This window comes from Colletes latitarsis, chromosome 5, assembly GCF_051014445.1.
Source record: "Colletes latitarsis isolate SP2378_abdomen chromosome 5, iyColLati1, whole genome shotgun sequence".
NCBI lineage: Eukaryota > Metazoa > Arthropoda > Insecta > Hymenoptera > Colletidae > Colletes > Colletes latitarsis.
The window spans coordinates 30,152,763-30,170,349 of record NC_135138.1 but is presented as its reverse complement, the minus strand read 5'-3'; the positions used below and the strand labels follow the sequence as shown (position 1 = coordinate 30,170,349).

At 41.0% G+C, this 17,587-nt stretch overlaps 1 protein-coding gene across 3 annotated transcripts in view; it reads left to right on the top strand.

Moving 5' to 3' along the window:
• The window catches only part of Fas1 (fasciclin 1 Fas1 domain-containing), a 379,485-nt gene that overhangs the window by 175,147 nt on the left and 186,751 nt on the right, over positions 1–17,587 (top strand). The gene's annotated exons all lie outside the window — the stretch shown is intronic.

Below are 17,587 nucleotides of genomic sequence, written 5' to 3'. Positions count from 1 at the left end.
AAATGAATGATTCTGAAGCTTTATTATTAATATATCGAATACTGCATTACTCTATGAAAATAATTACTCGCCTAGGGCAACGTTCGTTTGTCTGGAATCGTCCTAACAATTTTCTTTATTACCAAAATTCACAAATAATTTTTCTCAGTGAGAATCTATATATCTACGCATATATTAAAAACATTTTCGATTCAAGAAAGCTATCGTAAACGCTTTGAGATCGAATTAAACGAGGATTGCAACGAAAACGTGGGACAAAAAGAGGTATTTCCGACTTGGACAAACGATTTAATCCGGTCCCGTTTTTCCCCGATCATGTTCGTAAGCGTTAACACTCTGTTCCGTGAAATTTCCGGCGTGTTTGCCAGTTACCTTCCTGCAGACACGAGAGGCTGGCCGTCGATGGAGAACGGTACAGTTTCCATCGGTTCATCCATCAATCTATCGCGCCGGATCTCCAAGGTCGTCAGGCGTTTATGGTTATCGATCACGGTGCCTCAAACCTTGCTGTAATAGCTAATAAATTTCTGACGCTGCCTCGGCCGCGAGTACGCGGAGAGATCCAGACAAACGACGCGGTTGCCTCTGCATCCGGAGGAAAACGATAATCGCGTTGTAAATGATAGCTATGCTCGTTCGAGACCATGCGTTCGCCTACTATGAAACGTGTCAAACGGTATTCATCCTATCGCGGTTGCATATTAGCGTTCCCTAATTGAATCTAAGCCTCTCACAACCTGGGGATTCACTGCTATAAATTCTACACTATTTTTTATATTTAGGTACCACTGTTTCTAATTCCACATAAGCTTCTGGGGGTCAGATATGTCATTACTAACATCGATTTAAAAGAGATTAGAAATAGGTTGTCAAGTGGGGTCTGAGCACTTGTGATCTGAACCTCTTAAATATTCTGCTTCAAACCCTTATTCTGGACCCAATGTATCTGCAGGGTTGTTTTTGAAAGTGATGTAATATTCTGATAGGCTGCACAGAGTCTAGAATAGTGTAGAGGCGGATTCGATAGAATATACAGAGTTTAAAACGATGTTTAGGTCAGAGACTCTCAAAGACCTATCTACGGTCACAAATAGAGAATATTAATAAAATTTTTAAAAAATTCCCTTGAAGTTGGTAGGTCCCAGATTTAATAGCAATTGTTCACAGAAGACACAGACTCTGGGATGACGCAGAGTTCACAAAGATCAAGCGAGAAATCACGCGTTGATTAGGTAAATTACACTTAGCAAAGCACAATGAAGTAAACGCATAGAACAATTCCAAACCAACCTATCTAGTGAGTTAATCTTTTCCTATTATGAAAAGTGTCTAAAGGTTCCCTAATTGAATCTAAGCCTCTCACAACCTGGGGATCCTCTACTATAAATTCTACACTATTTTTTTTTAGACTTATTTTGATATTTTCACTCCATGTTGTATATTAAATAATTACGGAGAATTACGGTTGATTTTTCCCCCGTTAATAAAATAGCGTTCTCTGATATCGAGACCTCCTTATCTCGAATTCCCTTATCGCCGTAGATTCCATCCCCCTCCAGCGTGTCTGCCAATCAAATCGCGGGCATGCAAATTTTCCGAGCTCGTGAATATGAAAAGTGGCCGCGAGAATTCAGCCGCGAACACCGCCGGAACACCGTGGTTACTTTTTTACGATAATTTACATTTCAAGAAAGATAATAATGAAATTATACGCACGGCTTTAGCCAACGATACGTAATGCAGGCGGTGTTCCGCGGAAACGAGAACCTTCCAAGGCTGGACCAAAGAAAGGAGAATTAAGAGAAAACGACGTCGACGGTGGACGCCGTTATCATTACGTTGCCGGCAAAACGACGTCCTGGGACTAACGAGCCACTTTCGGTCTAACTGCGCTCCGGAAACATAACTTTTTCCCCTCTATCGTTAGCCGAGATCAAAACTCGAATTGCTCGTCAAAGTCCAGGGATCACGCGATTACCATCCGAATGAAACTAAAATTCGACCAAATTCCTCCCTTTGCTATTTTAAATCCAACTCATGGCCTCCTCCGGAAAAATTAAGAACTTCGATTAGAAAATGTTCTACGAGAGCTCCCAGCCCGTCGTTTCATTTCTCGAACGCAACAGTCGAGCGGTATCGTCGAGAAGATCGAATGAATTTAGCACGGGGCCACGATTTTTCTCGATCGAACGAATGATGTACGCGTCGAATAGAGATACGAGACGAATTGGTTGTGTCACGACCAATTCGTGTCTCAGTACCGCGCCTGACAGGCGACGAATCGCGGTGGCTCGTTTTTTTCCACCCACCAAATATTTCGTCATCCGCGATTAATCATTGTCTGGCTGTCGATGTTCCAGATTTTCAATCCCCTCCCCTCTGCATTGTCTCCTAATCGTATGTTTAGGTCTCGCTAGGAGACGTCGAGGTACCCATAAAATTTATTCTAGAAGAACAGATTTATTTTCTTTCACTGCTCAGAGAATTTTGTAATATCCTCACTTCCCTATTTTGTAATTTATCTCTATTGTAATTTTTGAAATACAGTACTTTTGATTTATAAATTACAGTCGTTTCTCTACATTGTCTCCTAACCGTATCTTTAGATCTCGCTAAGAGATGTCGAGGTACCCCATAAAATTTATTCTAGAAGAACAGATTAATTTTCTTTCACTGTTCAGAGAATTTTGTAATATCCTCACTTCCCTATTTTGTAATCTATCTCTAATATAATTTTTGAAACAGAGTGCTTTCGATTTATAAATCAGAGTTGTTTCCAGATTCCAGTCCGTAGTCTCGCGGTTAAAAGTTGGGATTTTAACCGACGAACTATGTTTATATATACTTCTAGAATACGTTGTACCTCGGAATATCGCAACACGTAGGATAGAGCAGCTTCGCGAACCAAAGGAAGTTTTACTGTCGTTTTCCGAGAACGACCAGGTATGGGAACGTCGCCACTGGGTGTACAGACAGCAAAAGTTTTTCCGCGAGACGTCGAGTCCTTATTACATTTTCATAACCGGCGGAGAACGGTTTCCTCCGAGGAAGTAACGCGCCAACTCGTGGAACGTAGTTCCGTTTTGTCGCTTTTTCGTTACCGCGAACGGTTCTTTAAAACGGTCCTCGCGCCGTACAACGCTCGACAATAACGACGGTCGAACGTGTACCGCGGAAGAAATCGCCATCAGCCGCGGCGATAATAAGCACCCATCCTCGAACCGGGAAGTCCTCTTTGAATCAATCGATTTCTGAGTATATCTCGAGGCTACTCGGGGTTAGAGCAACTGGAGAGCACCCTCGAAGTTGAGTCTTCTCTTCTTCGATTCTATGGGCTCCACTAAATCGAAGAATTTTCTGTCACTGGCATCTCTCTTAACCCTCCGTGTGTACGGGAGTCCCACAAGGGAAACAGAATCCAGGGGGTCAGATATGTCGCTACTAACATCGATTTAAAAGAGATTAGAAATAGGTTGTCGAGTGGGGTCTGAGCACGTGTGATCTGAATTGCAAACCCCACAGTGGGCTCTTAAATATCCTGCTTCGAACCCTTATTCTGGACCCAATGTATCTGCAGGCTTGTTTTTGAAAGTAATATAAGATTCTGATAGGCTGCACAGAGTCTAGAGTAGTGTAGAGATGGAGTCGATCGAGTATACAGAGTTTAAAACGATGTTTAGGTCAGAGACTCTCAAAGACCTATCTACGGTCACAAATAAAGAATACTAATAAAATTTTTAAAAAATTCCCTTGTAGTCGGTGGGTCCCAGATTTAAAAACAATGTTCACAGAGGGCACAGACTCTGGTATAACGTAGAAATCACGCGTTAATTAGGTAAATTGCACTTAGCAAAGCACAATGAAGTAAACACATAGAACAATCCCAATCCAAACCTATCTCGCGAGTCTCAAAAATCTGTATATCGTCCCTCCACCTCCCCTAAATAACTGAACAATCGAAAACTCTCGAATCGAGTCCTACAGATTCCAAGAACGACCGCGAACCGTCAAAGTAGCCAGGCAGACAACTCCTGAAACTCGATTTGTTTTATGTTGCAGGTAAGCCCCTCGCAGAGAATAACGTCGTAAAGGTTGGCCCAGGTAAGAAAGAGGTTCTGGCCTTGATCGATCCGTATTTATGCCCATCGAGCTCGTTGTTTCGTATTCTCGATGACAGGACGTTCGAGCTTTACGATCCGGGCTTCGTTTTATCCCGTCGAAGAAGCGCACGGCCGCAGTCGTAACCCAGTAAACCAACTCATAAGAAGTTTTTCACGGTGGCCGGGCGGCCCTTAGAAAACTTCGAAGCCCGGAGATATACAGCCCGGATCCTCTTTGCGCTCCTTCCGTGCCACCAGAACGACCGTAATCGACCGCTCGAGCAAATAAAACTGGCCGCGGAAGTCGCGGCGCCGCGATTCTTTTTCTCGGTTTCAAACAATGACCAGGAACCTTCCCGTCCGGAATGGAATAGTCGCTTCCGTTTTTGCGCGGAAATTATCGAGGGACAACGACGTCCAATGGCCGGGAAAAACGCAGTCGTGGCGATAAAGCATCGATCCGTGTCTTTATTTTTCGACTTCCGCGATTTCCTTCGTCCCGGGACGAAATCTCTTCGCCGATGCACATTCGACCGATAGAACAGATTCTTGCCGAAAAAGTATTGGCTTCCAACTTCTTTCTTTCGATTCTATCGAGGTGCCATTTTCGTTACGGTTCCAAACCTCGATCTTTTTGTTCTCTCCATACGTAACTTCTGGACGAAGTTAAAGAATAAGTCGGACAATTGATTCGTGTTATGTTTTTATAAATGTTTCTGAACCCCTTTCAAACGTAGAAACAATTAAAAATAATATAAAGAGAAATTCGAGACGTTTAAACGAGTTGAAAGAAGACACTGAAAGATCTTATGGATCTTGTATCTCGTTTTTGGGGGTTTGTTGGAATTTTTCAATCCGTTTGAAATTGTTCTGTTTAACGATAGACGAGTGAAAAATGACATAGAATCAATTAAAAATAATATAAAGAGAAATTCGAGACGTTTAAACGAGTTGAAAGAAGACACTGAAAGATCTTATGGATCTTATATCTCGTTTTTGGGGTTTGTTGGAATTTTTCAATCCGTTTGAAATTGTTCTGTTTAACGATAGACGAGTGAAAAATGACATAGAATCAATTAAAAATAATATAAAGAGAAATTCGAGACGTTTAAACGAGTTGAAAGAAGACACTGAAAGATCTTATGGATCTTGTGTCTCGTTTTTGGGGGTTTGTTGGAATTTTTCAATCCGTTTGAAATTATTCTGTTTAACAATAGACGAGTGCAAAATGAGATAGAAATAATTAAAAATAATACAAAGAGAATTTCGAGACGTTTAAACGAGTTAAAAGAAGACACTGACAGATCTTGTGGATCTTGTATCTCGTTTTTGGGGGTTTGTTGGAATTTTTCAATCCGTTTGAAATTGTTCTGTTTAACAATAGACGAGTGCAAAATGACATATAATCAATTAAAAATAATATAAAGAGAAATTCGAGACGTTTAAACGAGTTAAAAGAAGACACTGACAGATCTTGTGGATCTTGTATCTCGTTTTTGGGGGTTTGTTGGAATTTTTCAACCCATTTTAAATTGTTCTGTTTAACGATATACGCGTGCAAAACGAGATAGAAATAATTAAAAATAATACAAAAAGAATTTCGAGACGTTTAAACGAGTTAAAAGAAGACACTGAAAGATCTTATGGATCTTGTATCTCGTTTTTGGGGGTTTGTTGGAATTTTTCAATCCGTTTGAAATTATTCTGTTTAACGATAGATGAGTTCAAAACGAGATAAAAATAATTAAAAATAATATAAAGAGAAATTCGAGACGTTTAAACGAGTTAAAAGAAGACACTGACAGATCTTGTGGATCTTGTATCTCGTTTTTGGGGGTTTGTTGGAATTTTTCAATCCGTTTGAAGTTGTTCTGTTTAACGATAGATGAGTTCAAAACGAGATAGAAATAATTAAAAATAATATAAAGAGAAATTCGAGACGTTTAAACGAGTTGAAAGAAGACACTGAAAGATCTTATGGATCTTGTATCTCGTTTTTGGAGGTTTGTTGGAATTTTTCAACCCGTTTGAAATTGTTCTGTTTAACAATAGACGAGTGCAAAATGAGATAGAAATAATTAAAAATAATACAAAGAGAATTTCGAGACGTTTAAACGAGTTGAAAGAAGACACTGAAAGATCTTATGGATCTTGTATCTCGTTTTTGGAGGTTTGTTGGAATTTTTCAACCCGTTTGAAATTGTTCTGTGTAACGATATACGAGTGCAAAATGAGATAGAATCAATTAAAAATAATATAAAGAGAAATTCGAGACGTTTAAACGAGTTAAAAGAAGACACTGAAAGATCTTATGGATCTCGTATCTCGTTTTTGGGTGTTTCTTGGAATTTTTCAATCCGTTTGAAATTGTTCTGTTTAACGATAGACGAGTGAAAAATGAGATAGAATCAATTAAAAATAATATAAAGAGAAATTCGAGACGTTTAAACGAGTTGAAAGAAGACACTGAAAGATCTTATGGATCTTGTATCTCGTTTTTGGGGGTTTGTTGGAATTTTTCAATCCGTTTGAAATTGTTCTGTTTAACGATAGATGAGTTCAAAACGAGATAGAAATAATTAAAAATAATATAAAGAGAAATTCGAGACGTTTAAACGAGTTGAAAGAAGATACTGAAAGATCTTATGGATCTTGTACCTCGTTTTTGGAGGTTTCTTGGAATTTTTCAATCCGTTTGAAATAGTTCTATTTAACGATAGACGCGTGCAAAATGAGATAGAAACAATTAAAAATAATATAAAGATAAATTCGAGACGTTTAAACGAGTTAAAAGAAGACACTGACAGATCTTGTGGATCTTGTATCTCGTTTTTGGGGGTTTGTTGGAATTTTTCAACCCGTTTGAAATTGTTCTGTTTAACGATAGATGAGTTCAAAACGAGATAGAAATAATTAAAAATAATATAAAAAGAAATTCGAGACGTTTAAACGAGTTAAAAGAAGACACTGAAAGATCTTATAGATCTTGTATCTCGTTTTTGGGGGTTTGTTGGAATTTTTCAACCCGTTTGAAATTGTTCTGTTTAACGATAGACGAGTGAAAAATGACATAGAAATAATTAAAAATAATATAAAGAGAAATTCGAGACGTTTAAACGAGTTGAAAGAAGACACTGAAAGATCTTATGAATCTTGTATCTCGTTTTTGGAGGTTTCTTGGAATTTTTCAATCCGTTTGAAATTGTTCTGTTTAACGATAGATGAGTTCAAAACGAGATAGAAATAATTAAAAATAATATAAAGAGAAATTCGAGACGTTTAAACGAGTTGAAAGAAGACACTGAAAGATCTTATGGATCTTGTATCTCGTTTTTGGGGGTTTGTTGGAATTTTTCAACCCGTTTTAAATTGTTCTGTTTAACGATAGACTAGTGCAAAATGAGAACTGATGTCTCGCGTTAGAGGAACGAAGCTACGACAAATATTCAGCAGCGTGTTGTGGGGTTCGATGACAAAATTCAGCAACCCTCGTTGGTTTACAGTACACGGCGCACGTACTTACACGCAATTGCACATTAATGCGCGTGTGCATGTAACGAGGAGCCACGTGCAGGCTGCTTCACCTTTACCTCATCGTCTGTTGAACTTTGTTACACCCTCACGGAGACCTGCGTGTGACAATTAGCGGCGAACGGTGCAAAGCTTCTGAGCCACAATGGCGGACGATATTCCGTGACCTGTGAAATAATCCACTGTTCGATGCGTGAGCGACGTTATGCTCGAGCATAACTTCCCTCCAAATTTCTTCCAACAACTTAATGGTTTAAGGGATGATAATATTTGTTTCCTTTCAAATTATACGTTGGATACAACATTGTAAGTAACAAAAACCACATTTTTAGAAACAAATCCAATAAAGAAAACTGATCATTCTTAGTTAACTCGAAAAATATGATCGTTAAGGGGTTAAGAGTGTGTCGTCGATCTTTTATGCTCTTTCTGGATTTAAAAAAGAAACTATGACAATTTTGTTAGTGGCCAAAATCACAGTTCTTTCAGTAGAGCTCCTCCGTTTATCCGAGAATAAAATTATAAAACAAAAATTTGACCAAGACCAATCTTTAAAAATTAAAATGATCGAAGTTGTTGGCCCACCCAAATATTACAAGTCGATGACCATTCCACTCGATTTGTCTGACCGAAAACAGAACGCTTCGAAATTCAGTGATAACGATTTTCAATGGAGATGAGATTCATCGAAAATTCCATTCGTACCCAGCGATCATTCTCTGCAGCGTATTTTTCCGGAAACGTTATAATCACGGAGGCGCGTCGCGCGACAATTACGCGCAATTAACGTCGAGCTAATTGGCGAAACGAGGACGAATGACAGGGCAACGAGGCGTGTTTAACGCGGGTGGCGATTTTAAACACAACTCCCAGGAAGCTATGCGATCCGGGAGGAAAATAATAAGAAAGTCCACGCTAATAACTCGCCCGTTACCGCCGGGTCCTTCGTTTGCAGTTTTCCAACCGCAAACAGCAACCCCTTTAGTTCTCCTTTCCGCTTTACTTCGGTGTTTGCGCGCGTGTAGTTGAGTGCAAAAGCTAGAAATTATCGATGGTCCCGGCAAATGGCTGGCAAATTTCTCTAAAGTTGGTTCCTTTTAATAGTATTTCAAGGCATGGAATATTCGAGGAAAATCAAACTGTGCTAAGAGAAATATTTTTTGAAAATATAGTCTTTCCCTTATGGGAAGATTCAAACATGAATAAACGAAGCTTGTTGTTTTATTATGTCGGAAAATAATACTTTTCTTGCCATTCCAGTCGCTTTGAAGCGATATTTCCATGTTTCAAAACTATGCAAAATTGCAATTCTGTATAGAATCCCCTTTTTGATCGATGTTAAACCGTGCTGGTAACATACGTGACTAATAATCTGTTCACCCACGGTAGATCAAGGTGTCCTTTTTTATTCGTAGGATAGCAAAGAGCTCTAACAGTTGAGGTACTAAATATTGAAGATTGCCATGTGGCGAAGGACATGTAATGAGAAAGTCCACGCTAATAACTGGTCGTTGCACAGTCTTTCGTCCTCAATTTTCCCAACCGCGACCAACCCGGAACCCCTCTGACTCTCTTTTCCGCTTGCCTTCTTTGCTCGTACAGAGCCCTGGTTAATTATATGCCGATACTGTGTCAATATTTGCCCGGAACGAGGACGTATTCAGTCTTGGTCACCGACTCGACGTCATTTTAACTATTCACTCTTAGTACACCGAGTGTCAGAAAGCTTTGCGAGTTTCCTTTGCGGTCCTGCGTCGAGCTAGACTCGACGAACGCTCTCGATGAAAGCGCGGACGAAATTTTTACCCCGGAAACTAATCGTGAAAGAGGTCAGCGAATTTAAGGGTGTGGAAGATGGACTCCCGGAAGGTTGATTTCAGGGTTCAAGCACCCTGTTGAATTTTCCGTGGGTCCCGCGAGAAAACATCGTCGCGGGACGCGTTTTTTCGTGGTCCCAGCGCGGAGTTAGTCGCGTTATTAAAATTATGCTCGAGGGTAACGTGACGTCGCGTGGAAAATGAAACGCCGAGAGCCAGAGGCCCGACTCTGAGGCCGAAGGATTTATTTTCTAACTTGTTTCAAGCTCCTTCGATAAAAATCAGCTCTGTATAATTACAGAACAACGTCCGTAATTCGATCCAGAAATACAGATGGACTCTCGAACTTCCTCTTGAACCAGTTCCAGGGACCACAGCGTGGAATCCCCGCCATTCTATTAGCCCCTCAACCCAGAAACACGGGCGTCGATGTTTCCATTGTCGGTCGCGGTTAATCTCGACGATCTGCTCCCGGGCGACGATGCAAACGATACGAGATCCCGGACGAACAAAAAAAAAAAAAAGAAAAAAGAAGAGAAAAGCAATATACAGAAGCGAAAGAAAGAAACTGAGCCTCGTAGGGTGCCCCCTTTTGAAATTCGTGCCGTGACAACGAGCGGGGCGCGTCGTCGCCCCTCCGAAAAACCGCAACCCCGACCGGATGTGCACGCAATGTTTAGATTCTTCATCGCGGTCCACCGCATACACGCGTTGCATGCGAGCACGACGGCTCAACGTCTACAAAGGCTTGCGGTAAGTATGCGGGGATCAAATTTAATCCCTCGTAAACGCCCCCCCCCCTCAACTCTCCTATCTCTTTATCTATTATTCCGTCGCTCCCGTCTGCGCCCCGAGTCTTCCGTTCCTTTCCGCTTACACGTTGCTCGCGCGGTTCTGTTTGATTTTTTTACTCGCGTTACCAGGTACTTTCGAAACAGTTGCACCCCGGGGACCGACCTTCGTGGTCGTGAATTTTTTCCATCGGACTACGTGTCGCGTGCATCGAGTTTTACGAGGTTCAAATGTGATTAAAAACTGCTATGCTGAGTGCCAAGTTTCATCATTTCGGTTGTAACTCCTGACTGTGTGTGTGTGACAAACATTGTCACTATAAAGTGACGACTTGGTTTCTAAATTTTTTGAAATTGCAGAATTATGATTATCTATATTTATATCAGATCGAACTGTCGGATTTAATTTTTAAATACCTATTTTTGTCTAATATCTTCCGCATTTTGCAAGCAAGTATCTTTTAAATTGTTAATTAATTGCCTGTTCAATAATTAAGTGTCCCCAGTGCTCATGCCTAATTTCTATTCCCAATTCAAAAAAATCTATTCCCTCCCATAAAAGCATGCTGCGTAACAGATAAAAATCTCAGCCGGATCGACCGTGCCGTTCGCCCGGAATAAATTCCCCGAAAGTGCTTGTCAGCGTAGAAATCACCCCCTTCGCTCTTGGAATCGCATGGTCCGCATTAATACGCAAACCAGTGGCCACGGAAACGGAGCATCGAGGACGTTAGGGCTGTCAACGATCCAGTAACGACAAGTTTTTCCACCCGTGTTGCTTCTGAAGGGGCGGCCCTCGTTGCCTGTTCTCACCGCCACCCCCTTTGGCCCTGTGTATACAGAGCACGATGTTTGGCCAACACCCCGGGCAACCAGGAACAACCGAAATCGTCGTGCGTCAAGACTGCACGACTAAACCCGCAAATCTCGTTACCCCCTTGTTTACCCTTCTGTCATGCAAATAAGTGTAACAATCACACTTTTCCCGACCGTACGGGGTGGCACGACGAGACTAGGTTTGTAAATGCGAGCTCTCACCGTGTCATACGACCGCTTTTATGGGCCGCATTAGGGTCCCAGGCTTGTCCGGGGATTATACTGTTTTTCTGCGACGTTCGTTGACAAGGAGGGGGCATTTGCAGAGCCCCGGAGACGCGTTTGACGCGTTGCTAAAAATGTCGCCCGTTACGTCGACGTCCTGGCGAAACCGCCTGGATTAACGGTGACACGAGTTACGTTGTCGCTGGTAGTAATAGACACGGCTGGATTACTCGCATAACTGCGACTTTATGCCCGGGGTACGCGAACGTCGCCTAGCAGGAGTTAATATCGTTATTATCCATAATTACTGTAAGCCTTTATTACACATATTTTCGGTCTCTCGAGGCTCCCCATCAAGTTCTAGTACGCGTTGTAAATATTTTATCGTCGTACTGCGTGGAATGACGTTTAGACGCTTGCAAACAAGCAAAGACATAGTTGTCTCACAGTGAAACATAAAAAAACTCAGCCAAACATCAAATGCTGTCACTTCTATTGAATTGGGAGCATCCGATTGTATTTGCTTTCTTTACATTTAGAAGATCGATTTAACCCCCGTTATAGCAGTATTATTGGGCCACTCATACATCCATTATTTAGTAAAAGTACGTAGAAATACGCCAATAATAACGTACCGTGGCGTTCGCCAAATATCTAAGACCCGGTAATGCGATCTTTCCGCTTATCAGCCACGGTATCGACGCGAGGGGACGCCGGAAGTGCAGTAAGCCGGGAACAAAACAACCGGAAACAAAACACTGGCCAACCCCGCAGCCTCTGGTCCGGTCGCCATAATTAATATTCAGGCATTAACCCGCTCTTTCTCCGCTTTCCTCGACCTACTCGTCCCCCTCCGTCCTCTTGGCGTCGTCGACCCTCTCGGGCCATTTTTTATCTCTCCCCCCGCGGCGATAAATTTGCATTTCATCTCACGGGCCCGCGGCCGGAACCGTTTTGTTAAACATTACCCCGTGGCGCAGTGCGGCATATGGGCACGCTAAGACGAAGATTATGGCTGCGCAGGGACAGTCTCGCGGCGACGAAATTATCCGCGGGGCCTCCCCATTTTACGGGATTATGAATTTTAAATCCCGAAGACACCGACGCCCGGGGAGTTAATTCGCCCTTCTCGTCAGCCTCGTATTATTCGCAGAATTTTTATTTACCTTTGCGATCGAAGCTGTGCTACGAAGTCTAACGATACAAAAAGCTCAGACGTTCTTCACCCGTGGCAGCTTGTCACGCGCATCCGCGAGGTCTCAATTTTTCAGAACGAGTTCCCGGACTCGTATCCATTGCACCGTGAACGTGAAAACGAAAAATCGTCGATTAGACGGTCTTGGAAGGCAGCTACGGTGCACTCCGATGCTCGTGCATTATTGACGGTGCCTATTTTTGGCATAACGGTCCCCGTACACCGCGACTTACCTCGTTTACCTGAGTGCACTCGACCATATCGAGGACTGTCGAGCGTATCGAAAGTTAGGAAGTTTCCTTTATCGACGACTATAAATTCAGAGCAAGCTTACATACTGAAATATCGAGGATATTATTCGCTCTAAAAAATTTGCTAGCAGGATTTTAATTAGCGAAATAAAATTTGTCCCGCTCCGTGTTCCGTGCGACGAATTTTCTTCGCCGCCCGTCTTTGTTTGCGCGCGTTGCAAGCAAATACCGTGCAACGTGTCCACAATGAAAATCAGACGCTTGTTAAACTGAAATACCCCCGATCGTAGGGTTTGCTTTAGCGCTGGCCACGTCGCCCGGCATCTGTCGGGATTTTTCTCCGCGTTCCTCGAGCGTCCATCATATTCCCCCGTGTTTGCACGAAACAAACTGCGAAGGAGTAATTTTTACGAATTTAATGGACCTAATCGTGACTTGGACGCTTAACGGGCTCTGTTTGGACAACGGAAACGCCAGTTCCCCGGCGACAGTTTATTATTTCGGGGAATTTCAGTCGCTATATCGTGCATAGAAAGCACGTTCGCCCCCTGGAGCGACACTGTATCTACAGCGATGCAGCATTGTTGGTTATTTACATCCGAGTAATGTTTAACGATGTAAATATGTAGAAACTCGACTCTGTGTCGCGAACGTTATCGAGGCAGGTACTGAAAATTGTCGATTGTTAGATCACAGTACAGGCGAAAGTGAGTGAATTGAGGAAAAATAGTGGACCAATTTGTAAAATTAAGTACTTTATGGTACGTAGATTATTTAACGTATAATTGAAGTTAAGTTTTAGATTTGCGTTGAAATAAAGTACACTCAACGAAAACGATGGTTGATTGTCGAGGGACAAAAACAAGTGGATACTCGTTCAAGATGTTATTACAACGCGAAAAATGTGAAGAAGGGTAAAGTAGTCTCAAATGAACTATTTGGTTGATGCGTAAACTTTGCATAAAACAAATTATTTGTAAGGAAACAACAGAATGTCAGTAAGAAAAGAATTCCCAAGTCAAATTCATAATTCCATTATAGCGAACTGTCGAAATAAATTAAGTTAAATTAAGTTTTAAATTAAGAAAAATAATATGGAGCGATCAAAACAAATTTAAACTGCAATAATTAAAAAAGAAGCATCACATATGGAGAAAAAGAAATGAAGCATACAGAAAGCTGTTTTGTATTATTCATATTTGCATTCCACAATGTTTAAAACCAATTTATTACAGCAAAGGGTGGTCACATTGATTTTATATTTTTATATATTTTATTACCTGTCTACTTATTTTTGTCTCTCGACAAATAACCAAAATTTTCGTTAAATATACCTTATTTCAACACAAATCTAAAAATTAACCTCGATTATACGTTAAATAATCTACGTACCATAAAGGTATATGAAATATAATACTAAAGTGCATAATAGTTACACTACTTAGGTTACATTTAATTTATACTTATTACTTTATTATTTAATTTATATGGGGTGTTCGGTCACTCTCGGGAAAAATTGTAATGGGAGATTCTAGAGGACAAAATAAAACGAAAACGTACTGAATTTTTTTCTCGAAAGTGGGTAGGATTTCGGAAGTATGTGTACTCACCAAAAATAATTATAATTGACCCCTGCAACCGAAAATAATTTTTTCAGAACGATTTGAAACACATGAAATTTCAGGGGAATCATTCATTCATGATCAGACATTATATTTTCGGTAACGAATTTTTTTCTCGAAACTGGGTAGGATTTCAGGGGTATGTGTATTCACCAAAAATGATTGTAATTGGCCCCTGCAGTCGAAAATAATTTTTTCCGAATGATTTGAAATTTTTTAATAACTTCGTAACTAAGCATCAGTCAACAAATTGATATTCTTATAAAATTTTCCCCAGGAGTGGCCGAACACCCTGTATACATCAATATTTTTCTTTTTTTAATTACTTTTAAACGTGTAAAATCCCTAAGGCAGCCACATAGCACAAATAAGAAGAGATATTTCTCATTTTGTTCCAGTAATCTTATCTTGCATGGAAATTTCTAGTTTGCAACCCTTTCTATAATCGTCAAAGACCACGAAGTCCCCTTCCCCGGGGCCCGTTAATATTTACGTTGCCGTGACAAATCCGGCTTCAACGCGCCCGAAACGTTCCCGGAAACGCAACAATCAAACCGTCGAAACGAATTCAGTCGATCGTGAAGTTTCGTTGAACCGAGGAATACCCTTAACAGGCAGCGAGGATCGTATCGAATTAAACGGACACCTGCATAGTTGGGAACGTACGGGTTGAACAAACGCGGCCGTAGCAATTATGAATTCCCTCTTTTGGCTCTGGCCACTCGCGGACGTTGCTTCCAGCAGCCATAGTCCCCCTTTTCCTAGCTATTCAGTTAACTTCGCCCTTGGTCCTCGTTTCACTCGAGGCCTCCCTGTCCGAATAGTTAATTAACAGCGCGAAATTTGCATTTGGGCCACGGAGCTATATCCCCATCCGCGGAAAATTTACCAAAATCCCACCAGTCGTTATGCGTTTCCGCGAAACCAGTTACGAGAGTAAGTCTCTGTGTTTGAACTTCTTTAATCCGCCATCTTGTTCCGGACCATGTTCCCGGAGATTAGAACCGTTGCTCTGCGTTTAGTGTCGAGAATCCCCTATAAAGGTGGTCTCAATGTGAACTAATACTTTTGTAAAATATATACACAGGCAATTATTCAAAGGAATACAATCTGGAAATTTTACGAGTGTTCGAATAATAAAACGTCTGGATGCAAGAATGTTTCTGCGGAGTAACGAAGGATTTACTATAAATTAGAAGGAAGGAAGTAATTCGTTTCAAGATAATCAAACATGGAGTGCAGAGATTAGATTTCAAGTTTAAGAGTGCAGTCCATGATTGGTTTCGGGATACAATGATCTCCCTCCGGTGAAGAGGTTGGGGTTCATAGCTGGTGCTCGCGACTGGATCGTTGATCAGCGGTGATTTATGAGGTTGGAGCGGCGCAATAAGTTGGCACGTCGATAAATCGGCACCAGAAGGGAAGCTGGTAACTTGTTTTGATACCTCTCCGGGTCTCGCGATTCTTGGGAGGTGCAATTTCGCCTGGAATGTCGATTAACGCCAGAAAAACGAAATAGGTTTCTTACTCGGGACCCGAGGAACCGACGAGCCCGATCGCTGCTGCGATTTTCCGCAAACTTGTCGATCCCGAAAGCTCGTTAGTAAACGGAAATGAATGTTTTCTGAGGTACACTGAAACCAACCCAAGGAAATTCTGCGAACTCATTATGCGAGTCGCGAAGGGGGATTCATATAAACTTTGCGCGTTTTATCGAGTTCCACTAAAAAATATTTATTATTCAGATTTGAAATTAAATTCAATTTATCGAAAACACGAGTCACAGTGGAGAAGGAGGAGAAAAAAGCAAGTAGAACCCTAAGGGTTACTGAAGGACCTTTGGTTAAACAACAGGAATAGTTTCTTACGAGAAAGTAGGACAATGTCGAGATTTTAATATACCAACCTTTGCATCCCGGTGTTCGTTCACGGGCAGAACGTGGCGGGGTAAGCTGGCACAAGTGCTCACAAAGGTACCCTGTGCTTTCGAGGCACCGGATTAAAAAGCGGGAAACAAATGAGAAGTGCTTCCAGCGGGTTGTCTGCATCTAGATAGCTGTTTACCCTCGATAATACCCCTGGGTCGCTTTTTTTCCAAACCCCCTCGTCCTGGATAGTACGACTGTCGCCTTCCCGATGATCGTTCTTGACAGTCGCGTCGAGGGCTGCCTAATTGAACGCGTTTCTTTCCTGCCACCATTGTTCATATCGATAGGCCTTTTCATTTTCATCCCCCAACCTATCTGAGGCTCCATTCTGATTTGGACTATTTCATTCTATTGTTCGTTAATTTACTCTGAATCTTCAATTTATGTGTGGATTTATCAGTGGTATCAATTCCAGCTGAAAAATCGACAAGGGATAGATAAAAAAATTATTTTTGGTTGCAAGAGTCGATTACAATCATTTTTGGTCATTACACATACCTCCGAAATCCTACGCACTTTCGAGAAAAAAATTCCTTACCGAAAATCTAATTATTGGCCAGAAATGTTTGCCCGACATTTCATGCGAATCTTTAAAATGACATAACTTCTCAACGGATTGGACGATTTTCATTTTTAAAAAAGCAAACTACGCATATTTTGATGGAGAATATGTGGACATTCCAAAAATATTCGATAAGTTATTCCTTGACCCCGTAAAGTAAAAAAAACTCCATAAAAATGGTTCAATATTCAAATGGGCATAAATCCTACAATAGTGAATATATTTAAATGAAACTTTTCCTTGAAGTGGAGCTCATGGGTACCTACAAAAATGTATTAGACAACTTTTCTGTAGAGCGTCAAACAAATTTATTAAAAATGAAAAACGAATATTTAAGAAAAATCGACAGGCCTAAATTTTTCGGCGAAAAAGAAAAATTTCAAATCGTTCTAAAAAAATTATCTTTGGCTGCGGGGGTCAATAACAATCATTTTTGGTGAATAGACATATCCCCGAATTCCTACGCGTTTTCGAGAAAAAAATTCCTTACCGAAAATATAATTTCTGGCCAAAAATGATTCCTCCAAATCTCATGCAAATGCTTAAAATATCATAACTTCTGAACGGATTGGACGATTTCAATGTTTAAAAAAGCAAACGACGCGTATTTTGGCCGAGAATATGTTCAAATTGCAAAAATATACAAAAAGTTCTTCTTTGACCTCGTAAAGTGAGAAAAACCCCATAAAAATGGTCCAATTTTCAAACAGCCATAATTCCTACAATTGTGAATATATTTCAATGAAACT